Below are 20,729 nucleotides of genomic sequence, written 5' to 3' on the forward strand. Positions count from 1 at the left end.
CCAGCGAAAGGGAACTGCCTAGAAGGCGGTAGCGGATGATGGGCGTGTGAGGGTGGGGCTCCCTGCCCCGGTCCTTTGGCCCAGTTTCTGTGCTGGGTTATTGTTGAGGGCTGCCATGCCCACTGGGCACCACGGATGCAGGGAGAAGTGTGGTCCCTGGGCTTACTTGGGTGGCTGGGAAGCCAGAGTCTCCTGTTTGGAGTGACAGGATCCTGTAGCTCCAAGGTCCCCTCCTGGACATGCCAGTCTCCCCCGCTGGCGAGGGTGGGCGGGCGTTCTGGTCTCTGCCCCCGTGCCACTTTCCCTGCTGCACAAGGCCCTCCTCGGTGAGACCTGCAGGGACTGATAGGGGCAAGGGGGTGGCACGCCCGGTGCCAGTGACTGAGCTGCAGCACGTCTCCTGTCCCTGCGGCCCTGGAAAGTTGGGGCTGTTGTTTATCACTACCTCTCCCTCCAAACTGGGGGAAACTGAGTGGAGAAATGACTTGCCCAGAGTCACCTGGCCGGCAGCCCCGGGCAGCTCAGACTTGACCTCACGCCTGGATTCTCACTGCCTTCAAACTTCAGTTCCCAGGAGCTTCTGGGCCCCAAATAGCTCATTAATGCAGCATGGGTTTGGGGGTCAGGGGCTGTGTTTTTCCTGTGCCTGTCGTCTGCTCCGGGTTATTGTACAATTTATAATCTACCGCTCACTCGGTGGACCCGTCAGCTGGGCTTAGCGGTTAAACATGAGTTTCTCTGAGAACAGGGCTCTGCCTGTGTTTAGAGCTGCCGGGACCCCCCCTCCCATCAGGCCCCTTCCCTCCAACCAGCTGGCCTCACGAAGGTGCCGAGGAGGAGACCTGATTGATTGGGTTTCTTTCCCCTCCCTGACTGAGCAGATTCTACAACAGACTGGAAATTAAAAATAAGAACCCGAAACTGTTAAAAAAATATTTTTTTAACTAAGTCACAAATGGGAAGGATGAGGCAGCAGCAGGTTAAGGACATTTTGTGATGTAGAGTTGTTATCAGCCGGCGCTTTTGTAACTGTAAATGTCACAATTTATGGTCCTTGGGAGCAGGTGGCGGCGGAGACTGGGTTTATACCTGCGTGTGAAGCTGCCCTGAGCTGTGGTCAGCCTGGATTTAGTTCACAATGTAGGGCCATTAGTTCTGCTCGGATTCTCCTGCGGGGCCTCACCAGGGTCCCCATTTAAAAATGTCCATGGGGTAAAAGAAAAAGTTTTTTAAATGAAATGTATTTGTATGTCTCTTTATATAAAGAAATAAACGGTAATGTGAGTGGCCAAAGGTGGCTTTGGATTAAGAGGGGCATGCTTACTTTCTCTTTCTCTCTCTCTAAGTCTCTCTCTCTCTCTCTCTCTCTCTCTCTCTCTCTCTATATATATATATATATATATATATATCTCCAAACTTTCTATAACATTGTGTAGTCTGTATTGCTTTTATAACGAGAAGGGACAAAATACACTCTTATTAAAAGTAGTCAAAATTCACCTAAGCCTTCATGTCAAATAATATAACATGACAATCCACAGTATTTTTATTAAGTATCTGATATTCTGCCTAATTCTCCCACAATCCTGGCTCCTTAGACCACCCCACAGGTGGGAGTGTCACCCCGTGCACACTCGAGCTGAGACCCTGAGTTGGTACACAGGGCCCACGTGGCAGAGCTGGGGGCTGAACGTGGATAATTCCAACTCTCAGAGCTGTACTATTACTATAACAACTTCCTGCCCCTTCAAGGTGAACATGTTTCCTAAATACATTGATCTTTTATTCAAATATTTTATCTTGTTTAGATAGACTCTGAAATTATTTCTGTAAACAGACTTTAGTAAAAGAAATATAAAAATCGTGTTTTGTTTTGTTTCGTTTTTAAATTTATGACCCTGTTAACAACAGCCAAAGTGGGCAATGGCCCAGGACCCAGGGCAAAATAAAAAGGCAGGGCCCCTTGTTCAAAATGGATTAAGAATTAAAAAAAAAACAAGATCCTACTGTATAGCACAGAGAACTATATTCAATATTCTATGATAAACCATAATGGAAAAGAATATTTTTTTACTTTGGAAAAGAATATTTTAAAAAAGAATGTATGTATGTATAACTGAATCACTTCACTGTACAGCAGAAATTAACATAACACTGTAAATTGTTGAAAATAAAAAAATATATTGATAAATAAAAATATTGATTTAAAAAAAAAGAACTTTAAGACAGAGACAGCAGAGCATAGAGCATGGGATGACTGCACAGGCTACGTGCCCATGAAGCCAGGCCGAACAGGGTCTTGGCGGTTTTTCATGGAGCTAGGGTGACATCCCCTTTGGGGACAAACTGAGCACCAGTGACCACACATCAGAAAGCAAATGGGTGGGTTCAAGCTCCAGGAAGACATGCGGTTCTGGAGGCATTTTTCAGTCCTGGAAATACAAAGTGATTGCAGCTCACGAATGGAGTCCCCCAGTGAGGAAGCCGTGGGAGAGAACAGGCAGCTTCCCTCCTGCGGAAAGGGCCCGGCCTCTGAGCGAGGGGCTTTCGTGTCAACGAGGGGTACCTACTCCAGGAGGCGCCCTGGCGCTGAGCCCCGATGGATCTTCGGTGCTCTGCTGGAGCGTGCACGGCTGACCAGCCGAGGTCTTGGAGATAAACGCTTGTTCCTGTGAAAATACCCCTTCTGGGAAACGATCTTGGACTTCATTGGCAGGTGGATTTTTCCCCAGATGAGGCAAACTGTGGGCCCTGGGGATGAACTGGCAGCCTAGGTACATAAGCTGACAAAGATCTGTGGCTCTGAACACCCGCTCCACACGCTGCCCCAGCCAGCCCCAGGATGACCTGCCCACCTCTGCCCCTTCTATGGTCTCAGCCCCATGGTAAGTTCTGAAGTTTCCAGGTGGATGGGCTGCATCCATCAGGTGCCCCCAGGCGCAGCCTCTTCTGTGAACTACACGTGGGCATCCAGGACCAACTCTAGAAAGAATCACATCTGAGAAATCATTGGAAGGGCAAATGTGCACTGAGCGGAGAAGCTCTCTGGCACCTGGAGGGACGAGAGCCAACATATCCCGCCCCCTACTCCAACCCCCAACCTGTCTCCACGGTCCCCTTGCTCATTTTTCTTTAAACAAAAAACCAAACAACCTCATTCTCCCAGCCTTTCACAGAGCTCTGGCATAGCAGGCCTGGGACTGTTTTCTCCATAAATATGTCTTTGCAGGGAAGGACGGACAGACAAACTGATGAACAGGGCAGGGCAGGAGTATCCCAAGGCCGAGTGACAGCTGATGCTTTGTGCCCCTCAGCTCCTGTTCCAGTGCTCAGACGGCCCTTGAAGGGACTGGGCTAGGCCACTGCGAAGGTTCCGAGGCCTGGGGACACTCAGCTTCCCCCTCCAGCCCAGACACATTCCCGGGACCCTGGTACCAGCAGCCAGGGAACTCCCGAGAAGAGGAGGCCTGAGCTTCCAGGTTACTGGGAGTCCTCCCACCTCACACATAGAACAGCTGCGTAGAGGGCAAGGACTGGGTCCTCTGTTTACGGCACCTGTGGGCTGGGGGCAGGTGGGCCCAGGGCCCTCGACCCTTTACGGAGCCCAGGTCCTCTCCTGGACACGGTGGGGGGGGGTGGTGGTCCCAGCTGTCCCTCTTCTCCCAGGACAGAAACACAGGGGAGCTGCTTGGAGCAGCTGACCCAAGCTGGTTTGCTGGGAGGACAAGAGGGAGCCCCTCCGAGCCCAGGCCTGCTGCAGCTGCACTGAGATCAACCACCTTTCAGGAAGCATCTTGTGCCCACCTCACTCCCCCCCACCCCCAAAATTTGCCCAAGACGCTTTGGAGTGGGTTATAAAACAGGCAGGTGCCGAGGAAGGTGCCTCAGCCACGGGACCAGAGGAGGGGCTCCATCCTGAGCTGCGGGGGGTGTTTACCACCTAAGAAAAAACATCCAAAAAAAGCTTCGGGTGGAATTTCAAGTCCCGGAGATTTCTCAGTAGCCGGGCCTCTCCCCATCGTATTTCTTTCTTTCCTCCCCTCTCCCGGCCTGCTTTCCCTCTTTGTTGCCAAGCTCAGACGACACTGCAGAAACCCAGCCCAGCGCCCACGAAGCCCGGAAACTTCCAGCTCCGCGACTGTGTGGAAAGTTGGGGTCGCGGGACCGGGGTGACAGCGGCGCCGCGGGGCCGCGTGCGGCGTGACCCGGGCCGGCGGCCTCTCGCGGCCTCGCTCTGCGCGGCCGCGCCGGGACCTCGGACAGTCCGCCGGCCGGACGTGAACTTGACTCCGGCGGGACCGCGGGGCACTCCGGGATGACCTGGTAAGCGGCGCCCGCTCTCCCGCCCTAGCCCTCGGCGCCCCCCGCGGCCGGCGGGGGCCGGGGCCGGGGGCCGGGCCCGGGCTCGGGCCGGGAGGGGGCGCCCCGGGGGGCGAGCGCGGGGGGCGCCGCCGCCGCCGCCGCCGCCGCCGCCGTGACCGTGGCCGCCATGGAGCGCACGGCTCAGCCCGCGGCCCTCCGCCCAGCGAAGCCGCCCGCCCCGGCCTCCTCCCGAACAAAGACTCGGGAAGTTCGGAAGGGAATCTTTCGCGACATTTTCGTCCCCGGGCCGCTGGGTCTGGGCGGCGGCCATCAGGGCTCTTAAAGGGGAAAGAAGCTCGCTCTGGTTTTCTCTCCCCTTCGGCCTTGCGCGGCCCCCACCCGCTTTGGCTGGAGGGAAGAAGGAGGGGGCACCGGTGCCACTCCGGCTTTCAGGTGTTAAAGCCCCAGGCCCAGGCCTGCCAGGGGCTGCATGCGGATCAGGGCCTGTGGGGTGAGCGACCCCCATAGCTCAGGGGAGGCAGCCCTGGCCCACCTGCGCAGTAGCCCCCCGGCCGCTGCAGTGCGAGCGGGTCCCGGGGGGCTCCAGGCGGCTACTGCGCCTGGTCCTGCCCCCCTGCCTGAACGGCTTCCCTGTGGCCATCCTGGGGGACCTTCCCCAGGGGGACCTTCCCCAGGGGCACCCCTAGCCACCACCTCCTCTCTGCTCTGCCCAGGGCAACTGTGCCAAGGCAGCCTCGGTGCCACGCTGCTATGGCAGCTTCAGGGACACAGCATGGCAGCTGTGGTCAGGACCTGGGGAGGAGGGGGCGCCTGGGCCCTGTGGGGCCTTGTCCCTGGGGAGCAGAGCTGCGGACACTGGCGCCTCCACTTGCCTCTGCCCACAGGCCCAGGACCCCCTCCGGCCGGTTTCTCTGCACCCTCCTCCTCCCTTTGCCTGAGACAAGGCCGCCTGTGAGTGGCCTGATCCCTGGGGGGCGCCTACGGGGTGGGCGGTGGCAGGGCCTCGGCGGCCCCCTTGAGTTTGACTGCCCCCCTACCCCGTCCCAGCCCCGGTCCCCCAACCACAGCAGGGAATGCCTGGCTGGGCCTGCTCTCAGTCACGGACAGGTGCCCAGTCTTCCAGAGGTCGTTGTTAACCTCACCTCCATCCCCAGGGCACCTGGACCCCAAAGTCCCCTTCGGTGAAAGGCTACAGGGGTCCATGGATGGAGAAGGCCTAGGCCAGCCGGGGGCTGGACAGGTCACTGCCCTCTGTATCCTGGATGCTCCAGCAGAGGCCTTGAACAGACAGCCTACAGGGGTCAGGTGGGGTGCAGGGGAGAGTTTTGGGGACTGGGGGAACAGAGAGCCCAGGCCTGCGCTAAGGGGAGGGAGGCCTCATGCCGGCTCCCTCCAGTTGCTGCCACGAGGGGAAAGGCCTAGGGTTCCAGAGCTTCTGGCTCTCCAGGAGAAGGAAATCCAGATTTGTGCATAGAATGCCCAGAATTTGAAAACCCCGAATGCAGGACAGAGGAAACACATCCTTGGGTGAACCCAGCCTGTTGCCCCCCGGGTTACAACCCCTGGGTCCGTGTGAGCCGTTTCTTATTTATTTATTTATTTTTTAATTTTGCGTGGCATGCAGGATCTTGGTTCCCCGACCAGGGATCAAACCTGCACCCCCGCAGTGGAAGCGCGGAGTCTTAACCATTGGACCACGAGGGAAGTCCAACATGAGCTGTGTAATGTTAAAAGAGAGGCAGGTTTCCTAGTGACCCCCGCCCCAGCCCAAGCTCTGACAAGGAAGCCCTATAGACCTGGGGCGCAGAAAGGGAGGGGAGTTTGCACCTCGTTTACCCCTCATCATGACGGAATCACGGGGAGGTGTTGGCCTCCACATACCGAGTCCTTCCGGCAGCTGAAGCTGGCTTGCCTCTGTAAGCCCTGATCTGCTTAACCGAGCTGATTTGAAGTTAAAATCTCCCTAAAACAAGGTACCCGACTTACCCTGGCCCCAGATCCTCTGGGGAACCTCTCTGTCCACTCAGGCTGTGCCTGAGATGCTCTGTGACTAATGAAGGAGGAGCAGGATACAGAAAGTGAACTTGAACTTTCTTCACATCCCAGGCAGTAGAGCCGCCGCTAGTTTGGAAAGCTTGGGCTTATGGTTGCACTGAAGGACTGGCTTTTCTGTGAGCCAGGTCTGCACTCAAAACCCTTGCCTTGTGCTAGCTGGGTGGCCCTGGGCCAGTAACCTCAACTCTCTGAGCCTCAACTTCCTCACTCATAAAACGGGCTTAATAAGAGTTCTGATTCAGTGGAGTCTTGGGGGAGAATTGTGATACCTGTGTGGACGCTCAGCGTGGCACTCGCACGCAGAGGCGCTCAGGAAATCTAGTCGCTGCTATTTGACTGTAGTCGAGGGGGACCGTGGCTTCTCTAACACGGCACCTGCTTCTGGGGCAGCTCTTGAGTTTCTCAAATCTCATGTCAACTCTCAACTGCTTGCCTCTCCCCACTTTTTGTGTTTCTTTCCTTATCCCAGAAGAAACCATCACTAAGCCCCTCCCCTGCATTTATAGGCCTGTGCTGAGCACAGGGGGTCGAGACGTGAGTCTGACGTTGGCCCTGCCTTGAGAAGCTGCCGGATGCCCTGTGCAATTATAACACCAGGATGAGGCTCTCTGAGCTAACTTTCCATCCAGAGAAGGTGTTTCCTGCAGTGCTCCTGCTGCCGGCCGCATAGTCTCTGTTGAATGCCCCCAGGGACGAGCAGCTTACCACGTCTCTAGCGGTGTTTCTGCAGAAGCTGTAGGAGGAAGCCTCCTAGGTATCCCTGAGCCTTCACTGGTAGGACCAGATGTGGGACGGGACTGCAACAGTGGTTCTGGGTCTGAGGCATCTGGTTTTCCCGGGGAAAATACACAGCTGGTAAGAAGGTCCTAAAAACTTGGTGAGGTGCTGATTTCAGTCTCCAGGGAAAGCACTGCAAGTGATGGATGCATGTGTTTACAAAACAGAGCCCCAGTTCCCATTTCTGCCGACAGTCGACAGTCGGTGTAGCAGGGAGAAGCAGGAGAGAAGGGGTCACGGAGTGGGAAATAAGACAAACTGACTGCAAAAAGCTGGCTGCTGCACTCAGGAAACTGGAAAGTAAGGTCCAGGATCCAGAGGCCCAGGGCTCCTTGCTGGGAATGGCTACGTCAGTGCAGAGCCCAGTGCAAAATTAAAATGGGGGGCGGGGGCTTCTTCAAAAAGTATTAAGAGTTTCAGGATGGCGACAGCAGAGCATTAAAGCAAGTGTGAATGCAGGGCTTGAATGCAGGACTTTGCTGAGTGTGGAGCCCTGTGTGGCAGAGAGGCCACAGACCGCCCCCCACTCCAGCCCCGCCCCAGCTGGCCCGGCTCGCTGCACGTGTTCCTGCCGCATGCCGAGGGCTGGGGAGGACCCGCGGGCAGCTCCGTGGAAGGAGCATGACTCCTCTCCTGCATTGATTTTTTTTTTTTTCCATCACTGATGTTACATGCTAATTTTAGAACATTTTGAATCCTCATAAAAGAAGAAAGAAAGTTTTCAATCACCTGTGAAACCACCCTCAGAAATAACTAGTGGGAACACTTTACCTGGCTTCTGTAAAAACATAATTTCAAGCAAAATTAGCATCTTAGCATCTGATTATATGTATCATTTTATCTTCTTCTTGTTTCACGAAATATTTTATCACAACTCGTTCCCTAAACCAGAAGATACTCTTCTGCAAGTTGGTTTTTAATGACTGTTTAATATTCCATTGATGAAGCTCTTTAACTAACCCCTTATTATTGGACGCTTAGGTTATTCCCAATTATTTCCGGTTTTCCCTGTTGTGAACAACATTTTGGGGAATGTCTGTGTGCACATTTCTGCTTATTTCCTAAGGGATTGAAGGCTGTTAGGAGAGACCTTTAGGTTCCAGAAGCCTTTGGAGGTTGTCTGAAATTCCACCTCGGCCAGGGGCACAGCCCCCGGCCCCCTGCACAGTGATGGTACTGAGGCGATAACCTGCCTGGCATCTTTTGACTTTTAGAGAAAAACCCAACCCTTTCCAGAGCTGACTTGACTGGGCAGTTTTGAGCACGCACAGCACCGGCTGCCACGTCCACAGCCACCCTGTGAGGGGCTGTAATCAGCCCCCTTTACAGATGAGGACCCTGGGCCCAAAGAGCAGAGACAGTGGCCCAAAGACCTTCCGCCTGTCCTACTGTGAGAAGGACACATTAATGGTTATGAAACAGGAAGTGGGCCCTCGTCCTACTAAACTGCTGATAGGATCTAGGGGTCCAGGCTGCCTCGACCACTGAGCCTGTCAGGCTGGGGGTGGAATGAGATAAGTTTTATCATGATGCCTGCTCATGGGCGATGCTCTGTAAGTGGTGGCGAGGGGTAGGAGGAGGAGGTGGGATGGGGTGGGTGGGTCAAGAGGTGAGGTTAGAGCCCCTTGGGCGAGGAGGGCTCTGTAGGGCATCTGGCTGCCTGACCAAAGGCTCCTGAGGGCAGGGATGAGGTCTGCTGACCCCAGCCCAGCACTGCCCACCACAGAGGAGCACCAGGTGTGGAGTGAATATGTCGGTGGCGGGCTGCCTTCCCAGGGTCTCCTTCAGAGGCACCTGGGCGAGCTGGGGGTGGGGTGGGGTGGGTTGTCAGTTTCCTATTGCTGCCATAACAAAGTTCACTGATCTGATGGCTCAAACAATCAGGATTATGGAGGCTGGAAATCTGAAATGTCTCACAGGGCTAAAATCTAGGTGTGGGCAGGGCTGCTTTCTTCTGGAGGCTCCCGGGGAGAATCCGTTCCTGGTCTCTTCCAGCTTCTAGAGGCGCCCACATTCCTTGGCCCGTGGTCCCTTCCTTCATCTTCAGAGAGAGTGGCGTGTCTCTTTCTCTGATCATAGCTGGGAAGGAGTCACGTGACTAGATTGGCCCCACCTGGATAATCCAGCTGCTCTCCCAGCTCCAAGCCCTAAACGTCATCCACTTGCGCAGTGGATTCAAACTGTTGTGGATTTGTTCCTGGGCTGAGGAACTTCCTGCCAGAGGCCCCACTGGCTCCAGCCTTTGCCCACCTCAAGGGCAGAGGTTCTGGAAACTCAGGCAGGTTCTATGCTCAACCGGGAGCTGCTCTTCCTCCGCTCAACTCCGTGGGGCAGGTGCAGTGGGCACTGCTATCATCCCCATTTTACAGGTGGGCAAACTGAGGCCCAGAGACGCCAGATAACTCTCCCAGGGCCATACAGCTGGCAAGGGGCAGGGCTGAAGCTTGGTGACGGCTGGACCCTAAATCCAGGGCTCCGTGGGGCTCACCACCTGCTGCCAGGAATGTGGTCTTTCGCAGCTCTCACTTAGCCACAGCTCTTGATTCTTTCCAGAAGGGTGGCGAGCCTTCCTGCCCCGTTCCCAGAACAGGCCGCTGCTCTAGGGGACGGAAGGGCCGTGGCGCAGCCCTTGGCAGGGGGCTTGTGTGAGTGCGGAGGGATCTGGGAGCCTCGCCTGGGGCAGGGCCTCAGTGCAGCTTGCGTGTCGTGGGGTAAAGGTGTCAGTGGCCAAGGACGAGTCATCCCAGCCAGAATGGCAGCAGCTCTTCCCGGGCCAGCACCCCACCAGGGGCTTTGGGGTGTCTTTCCCCAGCACCTGGCACAAAGCCCAGCCACTGAATGAGAAAGTGAGGTAGAGGACGTTCCTGGGGCAGCCTTTGAAGCTGGGGTGGCACTCGAGGCACGAAGGGGCCGAGGGTGTGCCCCCCAGGGCTGGGGACTCTACAGAAGGCGCAGGCCGCGTCCCCTCCCAGCCGCCTCTGCTCCCGGGCCTGGGCCTGGCAGGGCAGGAGTTAAGCCGCCACGGGCACCCTGGCACCTTGTGCTGCCCAGAACGTCCGGCTCCCCACCCCCACCATTTTTCTTCCTTTTTTGCCTTTTTCCTTCTTAATTAATCATAGACTGCTGCCCAATTTAAATATGGAAATGCCCAGGCCAGGCAATGCAATTATTCCCGAGGCCCGGCGGGCCGTGCAGGCCCTCGGCTTCGGGGAGCACGGTGGCATCGCCCCCTTTCTGGTGTGTGTGAAATTATGTGCACAAAAGGCGTCTCCGTATCCGAGTGTGTGAACTAAATAAATAAATAAGGGCTTTTGTTTGTTTGCCGGCTCCTGCACATGACTGTTTTGACTAAACCGCCCGTGTTGTCTGTGCCTTTATGGGACTCAGGAGACAGGAGGCGGGGGAGGCCCCGCAGGCCGGCCGGGGGCTGGGGGGCGGCCGCCGGGCATCTGGGCCTCACCCTCCCCTGGCATCACCGCACCCCGCACCCCTCCCCACACACACCCTCGCAGGAAAGTTCCCCAGCCCGGGCCGGGCTCCCAGGCAGCTTGGCACCGTGCCAGGCTCGCCGCCGAGCGCGGGCAGCCGGGTGGGGCGAGCGGCGGCGGCGCCGAGGACGTGGCCGGGCACCCCGGGCGCCAGCAGGACCCGAGGCCCGGAGGCCGGGGCCCAGAAGGTGAGGGTACCCCAGGTGGGGCGCAGGGTGGCCGATCGGTGGGCAGCGGGCGGTGCGGCCTGCCCGGAGCAGGCCTGGGGCGGGCGGAAGGGCGGCGGGCGGAGGACGCGGCCACAAAGCAGCGCAGTGCCAGGCATCGCTGCCGCCTGCCCGGCCGGCCTTCCTCCCGCCCTCCCGGCCCAGCTCCGCGGGGAGGCCGCGCGTGCACGGGGCCGGCCGGTTGCTGCAGACCGAGCTGTGGCCGCTCTGGCCGGAGGAAGGCCCAGCGAGGCGGGGCCCAGGGCTGTCAAGGAGAAAAACATCCCAAGGCCTGCAAATTGCTGCTCTCAGCTTTTTTTTTTTTTTTTTTCCTCCTCCTGCTTGAGAGAAAAAAAAAAAAAGCAGCGCTTCCTCTGGAGGCGGATGCAAAAAGGATGCAGAATTTTAACCATCTCCTGCACCGTCCTTCCCCAGCAGGGTGGCCCAGGCCCTGCACGGTGGCGCCACGGGAGGGGGAATGGCGAGAGCTTCAGATGCTTCTTTCTGGGAGGTGCTGGAAATCCAGCCAGGCCTCCTCGCCCCCGGTCCAGAAGCTGGGCCCGACACAGGGGTGTGAGGACTGGAGGGCATGGGTGCCCAGGGCCAGCACAGAGCTGGCACGTGGTGGGCGCTGGGCACCCTAACAGTTTCCTCTTGTGTCACCATCAAACATGCGTGGTGGGCTCATCTCTTGGTGGTGAACATGGCAGCTGGGGCACCCGGTTGGGGACCCCAGCACTGAGCTGGGTGGGAGGTGGGGGGCAGGAATGGTTCTCACAGACTTGGGGCCTTCCGTCATGCTGCGATCCTGGGCGTTTCTCATGATCGATTTTTTTAAAAAACAATAATGTGGAAAGTTTTCTGGTGTCTGGTGGGGATGTCACAAGCCATTCATCCAGGGCAGGACTTCAGGAATGAATTCTAGAGTGACGAGGGTGATCTGGTCACTGGAGGAATGGCAGGCAAGTCCCAGATGCAGAAGGGGAGGCCCGTGCACCTGTCTGGGTGGGGATGCTATTCAGGGAGTGGTCGTGGGAGCTCGGAGGGATGGTCCAGGGAAGTACAGTGCCCAGGGCCCAGGAATATGTTTTAATTTTAACATCTTTTAAAATCAGAAGAAAAAAACATGGCTATAATCATAATGAATGTATAATGAAGAATTCAGCATGGACTATATTCATCTTTATACCAATGCAGTCATAAAATATGATTTTTAATATTTATGGAGGAAGGAGCCATGAATACAAAAGTGCTTGGGTCCAGGAAAGTCACGACGGGGCCCTGGGCGGGTCCGGTCTGTCCCAGGGCAAAGGGTCAAATGTCCGGCTCCAGGGGGCCCTTTGGGGGCCGTCTGGGCGCCCTGTGAATCTGGCTTCTCCAAACGCCAGCCAGGACGGGTTGGCATGGCTTTCAGTGAAGAGTCAGGGCCCTGGAGCACGCGTGTGCGTGTTCCTGTGCACACTTAACGTGTTTTACAAACGATTCCCAGACACCTGAGTGTGCAAGACCCAGTCCTCGAGGCAAATGAACACAGGGCTGGTCAGGCATGGCAGTGAGGGCCTGGTATTCCTGGCCGTTGGGTGAGGGGTTGTCACTGGGTGGGGAGATACAGTGGCATCTTCCATTGTCTGCCTGGGAGAAAGCAGGCTGCGTGCAAGGCCTGTTCCCAGGCCCCGGTACCCACAGCCTAGCACAGCTGTGTCCGGTAGAAACATCGCGTCAGCCGCAAACGCGGCCACATCTGTAATTTAACATGTTCCAGCAGCCACATTTTTTGAAAAGTAAAACTAGGTGAAATTCACTTTAATAATCCCATTTCTTTTATCTTTTTCTTTCTTTTATGCATCCAAAATAGTATATGTCCATGTGTCATTAATATGAAATTATTGAGATAGTTTACCTATGTTTTGCCTCTTGTACTAAGTCTTTGAGATCCAGAGTGTATTTTACACGTACATCTCAGTCCGGAGGGACTCTCTGAACTTCAGAGGCTCAGTGGCCGCATGTAGGGAAGGACCACTGCATTGGGCAGGGCAGGTTTAGTGGTCCCTAGGGCTCCCCTCCCCCAGGGTTAGGGAACCTGGTTTTTCTGCTTCTTTTTTGCTGATGGCCCTTCTTGGCCAGGGGAAAGGATGCTTCCACCGGCTAGTCAAGCCCCCAGCAGCCCTGAGTGGTGAAAGAATGGGTGTTGAGACTGCAAGTTTCCAGGACGAGGAGGGTTCCTCGGCCGCGCTCCCAGACGCCAGGGGACGGTACAAAGGGCTGGCTTCAGGGTACAATAGTGGGGCGGTTAGTCACAGTGCCGGGCAGCGGGCAGGCAGACAGAGCTCCCTGTGTCTGCGTCTGTTCGGGCTGGGCCCTGCAGCCCCATTTCCCCTGCCCCTGGCCTTTTGTTTGCACCCCTCCCCACTCCCTGCTTAACCCCCTGCTGCCCGCCGCCTACCTGGCCACCTGGCTGGGGCATCCTTACCAGGCTCTGGTTTCCATCAGCCACCTGGCCAGAGGCAAGCTTCCTTCAGAAGCCGGGCTCAGGCCTGCCTGATTTCACTGGCATCTCTGGGGACAGGGACGTCAGAACAGCTCCGACGCCGTCCCCGTGGCCAGGCAGCATTTGTGCAGCTCTAGGACTAGTTCCGTGTGGCTTAAAGATCCCATCAGCATTTGAGAGTATTCGCCATTCAAGGGCTATGCATTTCTGGAAACAATGAAAAGCCAAAACTGTGAAAAATTAAGGAGTGGCCCTGAAGCTGGTGCCGGCTCTGCATGTTTTAAAGTGAACAGACTGATATAAATATTTTAATCCTGCGCATAGATAGATGGATAAGATAAAATAAATTAGTCATGTCCCAGCCCTGTCTGGGGATTGAAAGCAGACTTCTGTCAGCATTTGCTATTTAGCAGCTACAATTAAAATCTCCCCTTGTAGGTTGCAATCCTAGCATCTCAGAGATGGAATTAGTTGTTTGTTGTGATTTGACAGTTAAATTATTAACACGTGGAGAAGGTAACTGCCCCCCAAAAGGTATAAAACACAGTGAACAGTCTCCCCCTCTCTCTTTAATTTAAAAATTATCTGTGCAGAGATTCTGCATTTTGGCTTTTCTTTGCTAAATTAAAGTGGCATGTGTTTTTATTTTAGAAGGCAGAGATGGTTTGCTGTGCCCTGGGTGAGGAGGGGAAGTAAAAGAAAGGGTCTTGTGAAAATCTGTCCATCTACTTACAGCTTCAAAAGCCAAGAGCCAGACATTTTTTTCTTGGAGGAGATAAATGTCTCTAATTTATTCACCTTACCTGTTGATTACATTTTATAATTGTTTATTTTATAATTTAATCCTTATCTAAAATCGCGGATGTCTTTGGAATATAAAAAGCCTGGGTCTGTTTGGTCCCTGAGATGTTTGTTCCTCTCAGTTGAAAATCACTGAACGCTGCATCTGGGCCCAGTCGGCTCTCGGGACGGAGCACAGTCTGTGTGCATCCCGCTTCTGCCTTCAGAAAATAAGTGATGAAAGACTTATGGTCAGCTCGTATCATTTCGTTCTGATTTATTTTAAACCAGTTAAGATGATTTTAGCACAAAGAGTAGTGTATCTTACTTACATTCTGAGAGCCACTGGGTTTTCAAGCTGGAGTACAATTTTTTTTTTTTTCAAAATCCAAATTTAGAAATTGCCTTTTAGAGTAGAAAACAGCATGCTGGTTCGCCTTTTAACTCACTTTAAAAGAAAGACACTGAAGATCAAATGTATTTGATTTGTAGATTTGTTCCCATCCGTTGTTATCCAGGGGCTGGAAATGGCTCACTTTTACAAAGTAAGGTAGGAAAAGGCGTGTTTGTTCCCAAACAAGCATAAAGAGTCCTTCTGGGTTAGACTCTAGCCCCAGAGGGGCCACAGACATGTTTTCCCTTCCCAGGAGGAGGGTGGCATTCAGCTGTAGTGTCATCGTGTGAAAAAAAGGCAGCCCCTGCCTGTCTGAGGCACCGTCACGCCTCAGCCAGGCCACTTTGCTGTAGCGCACCTCTTAACAGATAAACGGATCCTGTGCAAATACCACTGTTCTCAAGCACACCCAGCGCCATCTTCACTAATTGCAATTCCGCCCTGGCCATCGGCACTACCTCCAGTAATGGGGAAAAAAATTGGAAAAACGGGAAACACACTAGATCCCTGGGGAAAATGTCTCCCCTGCAGAAAGGTTCTGGGACGGACAGAAGTCTGGAAGCTGCCACAGGGACAGGGCAGACTCAAAGCCTCCGTTCAGATCTTGTGACTCTTAACGTGGCTCCTCCACTCCTGAGTTTCCCAGATTTAAGAGGAGAAAAAAACTGTCCTTCCCAGCTCACTGTCAAGGGTTATTGCAGGAATATCACCACAGTCGCCAATATTTGCATAGCAAAGCTGCCCGGTTTCATTTTCTATTTGAAAGTGTTTCTCCAAAGGGTAAAGTGCTAGAGACACGTGAGCTACCGAACTTTCCTGGCCATAATATATGGTTATTATTGTTTAGGTTTAACTCATAAGTAGTAGTAATCGTTTATCTTATGCTTAAAATGAATTCTCTTTGACTTATAATAAATATGGTTGTATCATGAATATGGTCCCTTTCTGATTATGCAAGCAATATATGCTCATTGTAGAAAATTTGGACGATGCAGAAAAATGCATGTAAGGGAAAAATTGCTCGGCCTCATTCCCACTCAAGGGAATGTTTGCCGGTCACACGTCCACAAATTTCCTTCGAGGCTTTCTTCTCTGCCTCGTAGCATCTACTTTCGGATGACTCCGCGGCACTTTTTGGCACTTTTTCGCTGGGGCCACCTGTCCTCTTTGTGCTTCTTTTCTGCAGTGGCAGCGCCTCCCCTCTGGCCCCCAGGCTGCCTCCTTCGAGCAGGCCCAGCACAGGCCCTGGCGTTTGGGGAGAACGTCTTGGGCTCCATGGTCCCTGGCCTCCTTCCCCTGCCCTTCTGGGAGCCATGTCAGGGGAAGGCCAGACAAACCGTCAGCGCGGCCCCAGGGCAGAGCCCAGGCTGACTCAGGGCATCTGGGACGAGGGACAAGTGGCAGGAAACACGGCTTCTCACGGTGCCCAAGCCATGGAGATGGCGAAGAGCACGGCTAGGCCTTCTCCGTGCAGGACGGGGCCGGGAGGGGGGAGGACAGCAGGGACCCTGCGGCAGGAGAGAGGTGGTGAAAAGCAGGCCTAAGGTTTGAATTCTCGGCACAGAAAGCCCCTTGGGCCAAAGCACTCCTTAGACGAGCAAAGTTTCGTCAGACCTGTCGAGATGTTTCCAAGGTGTTCAGCTCTCTGGTCTTGACTTAAACCCACCAAGCCCTTGAGGGTTAGTGCCAAGTGACTTGGTAGGCAGAAAGAGGCCAGCACTTTCGTGAAAGGGCACAATTCCCAAATGCTGTGTGTTGCAATCAGGCATGTGCCTCGGCTGGTCCCACAAATCCATCAGGCAAAAGTTCCACATTTACCAGGCCTCTGGAGGGAGAAGCAAACTGATTTCCTTATTAGTTTCTGGAGTAACCGTGATCTGAAGTGAATTCTAGACTTTCTAAGTTCGTTCCTGCCACCATAAATGGAGTCTACAGGCTCTGCCTTAACCCCCTTAGATAACGCAGTGGCTTCAACACCAGATTAACGATCGATCATTAGAGATTTATTAACAACCCACATTGCAGACAGACTTCACAGGCAAGGTCATTGGTCATAGTGTTAGTTACAGTACAGAAATATTAGCAAGAGCTGAAATTTGTAATAATAACAGGGAATGCTGGGGTGAATTATCACGCGACAATATAATGGAATATTATGTCACTGTTAAAATGCTGTTGACAGAGTTTGTAACAGCATGGGGACGTATGGGATACGATATTTCACAAACAGTAAATATGTATGTAAATTACATAATTGTATGCATATGGTCACTGTGGGGAAGGAGATGCAATCGAATATTTTTTTCTGGGTGATGGCATATAGGTGAATTTTCCTTTTTCTGTGTGTTTTAGACTTGAATTATTTATACTTGATACTTACTACTTAAATTATCTCGCTTTTAAATATCTATCTTCTTATTTTAATTTTAAATTACTTGTGCTTTAGATTATGGTGCTTCTCTAAACATATGGTATTTTATAAGCAGGAAAAAATCATTTTTAAAGTCTTGTGAGTAGAAATATAGACAAATGGCATATTTCCCTTTAATAGTTGTGGATAGATGGCATGTAGCAGAAATATTCGTTAGACCAACAAATATGTATAGTCAGTAAATACTATTCGTTCTCTTATAAAAGATTCGTACATTGATAGCTTATTAATCAAACACTACATGGGTACCCTAGCCAAACATATATACTTGCACAACTAGGGCATAAAAATGTCAGCTAGGATTTTGTTTGAACTTAAGGAGAAGTATTTTTGTTCCCTAAACAATAGCATCGAGAAGGGGAGAAACAGGCATTCTTGTTCTTCTTGGCTATTTGGTCCAATGACCCCCCACAACTCCCCCCACCATGGTTAGACTCTGCTTGAGTTTGAGTTTGTGCTTTCTGCTTCTACTGCTTGGTTTTTAAGGGCAATTTAAAAGATCCTGCAAGTTCGTATCTGGAGAACATAGATCTTGCATTCAGCCTGCCAGATGATACGCTGTGGTCTTGGGGTGGAAATCTTAGTGGCTTATTTATACTCTCATGTGCCTTCTTTTAAAAGAAAGAAAGAAAACATAATTTTTTTTCCAGCTTATACTTCCCAGGATTTCTATATCTCAAAGATTATTTTAGAAATATATATTATTCTGCATTCTTAAGTCACCTGCTGACTCACAGCCGGGAGGTGCATCTCTTGGGACAAGACAAGAGGCGGGAATTTTCTTTTTTAACCGTAATGCTACAGGATTTTGTGACCTGGAAAATCCTGTCCATGTTTCCATCTCAAATATCAGCCTTCAAGCAAGTGTCATTTGCGTTCCTGTAAAATGAATCCCCAGGACCGGCAGTGCTGGAAAGGGTAGAATCTTTAAAATGCGGGGATTGGGGAAATGACTCACTCTCCGGGGTTGGTTTAAAAGGCCCCGTGGGGGGTCTCCCAGAGTGACCCCCGCTCGGGACGCCACGTGGCGCAGGTGAGCCGGGACGCGGGGACCCCCTCCGCCCGCCGCCCGCGCGCGCGCGCGGCTGACCCACAGCCTCAGTTTCCCCCGCTGTCTCCGCGGGCGGGGGCGGCCGGGCCGGCGGGGACCCGGGGGAAGGGTCCGCACGCGGCAGGCCGGGCCGGCGGGGAGGCGCCCGGCTGGGAGGTCCCGCGGCCTCCGGGGCGCGACCCTCTAATCCGCTTTAGTCACTATATTGTGCGCTTTGCTTGGGCAGAGTAAACAGGGCGGGCCCACCAAGCGGCGGCCGCCTGCCCGCGACTCCCTGACCCCGGGGTCGCGCCCTTTGTTCGCCCTCAATGGGGCCGCCCCGCCGCCCGCCCGCGGCTAATTGGGGCGCGTGCCGCCGCCGCCGCCGCCGCGGACCCCGGCCCAGCCTCGGACCCGGAGTCTGACAGGGACTCCCACCGCGGACCCTACGACCCCAGCGCGGATCCGGACCCCGGCTCGGACTCGGACCCCGGACCGGGACCCCTGCTTGGACCCCGATCCTTGCCTGGCTGCAGACTCGGCCCCGGCCTCCGAATCAGGCTCAGACTCCAGGACCCCCGGCCACGTGGACCCAGCCACAGGCTCCGCTCCCCACCCGTTGTGGACCCCAGGCTCCAGACCTGATGCCACCCGGCCCGGCCGGGCCCTGGCCCTGCCTCGGCCTCACCCCCGCTGGGAGCCGGAGGGGCTGCCTGGAGGAGGCGCGCGAGGCCTCCCGGCCTCCAGAGCCGGTGCGGACCCAAGTCGAGTCCCCGGACCCGCCTGGACCAGACTAGCCTCGGCCCCGCCGCCCGGCCCGGTCGCGGATGCGCTGGTCCGAGGACGGACCCCAGGCGGCCACCGCGGCTGCGTGGGCGCCTGTCACCCGGGGGAAGGGGGGACCGCGACGACACTGCTGCCCGCATCCCAGGCCGGGAGCCCGGCTGGAGGCGCCTCTCTGCAGGGCCCTTAGGGACCGCGAGCCGCCGGCGGAGGTGCAGAGGAGAGGTCCGCTGTGCCTTGATTTCCTTTCTGTGCTCTGTGGGAATCCTGCAGATCGGAAAGCAAAGGTGCTGCAGGACAGCAGAGTCCCCTGAGAGGGAAGCAGGAACCTTCAAACCCTTCTGCACTGGGATTTTGCCTCCGACCCCTCCCAGCCCTTCTTTTTCCCCCAAATCACTACCTTTCCAGAGTCTGGGGGCAGTTCCGGGTGAGACCCGTCAGGCCCGACGTGATGAAGGCCGTTGACACTAAACTCAGCCTTGATCATCGTCCTCTGCGTTCTTTGTTTTTTCCTCAAATGTTGGACAAGGTTATAATTTTTATCCCAAGCAGCTTTTGAGACTTAGCTCCTCGTAACTTCTTTTTTTTTTTTTTTAGGTTTTTTGTCTGGTTGTTTGTTTGTTTGTTTGTTTGTTTAAAGCACCGTGTTCTTATAATTAGGTGCAAAAAGGAAGCAAGAGAAAGGAGTCTTGAAAGACTTTGCCTTTGAAAATGAACAGGGTGGCTTCAAGTTCTTGGCCAAGCCAGGCAGGCCCTCTGGCCCGTGCCTCATTTATTTCATGGTTTTTGTTCACCTGGCTTTGCCAGGGAGACTTTTTAAAACGTTAGGTTTGTTTCGGAGCTTGTTGTTTGTGGGGCGGTGGAATATTCTGATGTGGAATTTGGCTCTAACAGAAGGCGGTGTTCTGGAGTTTAGGGTCGTGCCTTGCTGCCCTGAGGATGAGCCGGGGTGTGTACCGTGAGCCGGGGGGAGGCAGGTGCTTTGGGAATTTCTCGGGGTGGTGCAGATCTCTGCTGGAAAGGGAAACCCTGGGGAGACGGGCCCTGCTAGCATCACCTTCGCTAAGACCATTTCCTAGATAACCGGTTTCCCTCTTTCCTTATCCCTTTCTCATTGTCACGTCCCCTCCCCCCACTGCTGCAGCATCACCTGCCCTTTCTCGTTTCTGAGGATCAATAGCTATCTGATCAGACTGCATTTGCCCCTGCGGAATGCTGATTTCCAGGTCCAGGACCTTGGCCGCCCCTCCAGGAGAGAACTGCTACCGTGAGCCTCTCCCCAGGGAGCCGGTCATTAGGGATCCTTGCTGACTCGAGACTCTGAGGTTATCCCAGGTCTTCCTTGTCACCTGTTTGGCCTTTTATATTGAGACCATGGGCAGGGGCCTGGCAGGTTCGCAGAGGGCTGAAAGTCGGGGAAGACTCAGGTGGGACCTCGGAGCTTCTGTGGCTGCTTGGCTGGCGAGCCCCTTGTTGCAGGGTGTTGGGACCCCAACAGAAAGGGCGGTGGACAGAGGGCATCGTGACCCCTCAGCTCTGGCGAGGCGGCTTTGTTGCGAGACTCTGGCAGGCCCAGCGCGGGGAGCTCAAGTCTGTGATTTCACACCGGAGGTTGATTCGTCCAGCACAGCTTTGAGGGGGTGACCAGGATGCACCTGGCAGGGAAGGGTGGACGCCTCAGATAGCCAGAGCTGGCTGCGGGAGTAGGGGATCGCCAAAGCTGGCCGGCTCAAGGCGGTTCTGGGACCCAGATTTCAATGGAGGGCTGTTTTTCTTGGGAACTGTTCTTACCTTTAAATAAGGCTATGTGTGCATGAGTGCAAAGGGGTGGGTGGTGATGTTTTCCGTAAAAAAAAGCAAAAATAATAAAGTGGTGTGTGCGTGTGCAGGGGTTCGGGGATCCCAGGCCTCTGCAATATTGTGCCCAAGTCACTGTTGCAGCCACCTGGGCCTCAGTTTCTCTGGTCTTGAAGG

At 54.3% G+C, this 20,729-nt stretch overlaps 1 long non-coding RNA gene across 2 annotated transcripts; it reads right to left on the bottom strand.

Annotated features, from left to right (window-relative positions):
* Nucleotides 1–2,168: 2,168 nt before the first annotated feature.
* On the bottom strand, nucleotides 2,169–6,600 carry LOC117196488 (uncharacterized). 2 transcript variants are annotated; one of them, XR_004476708.2, is made up of 3 exons: nucleotides 6,310–6,600; nucleotides 2,571–2,982; nucleotides 2,169–2,432 (listed from the first exon to the last, which is right to left on the bottom strand). It is a non-coding gene; the product is annotated as an uncharacterized LOC117196488 (long non-coding RNA). The 2 variants fall into 2 exon arrangements; XR_004476707.2 differs by lacking the exon at nucleotides 6,310–6,600 and having other exon boundaries at nucleotides 2,571–5,705.
* Between the last annotated feature and the right edge of the window lie 14,129 nt (nucleotides 6,601–20,729).

The sequence above is a fragment of the Orcinus orca genome, chromosome 11 (assembly GCF_937001465.1).
Source record: "Orcinus orca chromosome 11, mOrcOrc1.1, whole genome shotgun sequence".
NCBI lineage: Eukaryota > Metazoa > Chordata > Mammalia > Artiodactyla > Delphinidae > Orcinus > Orcinus orca.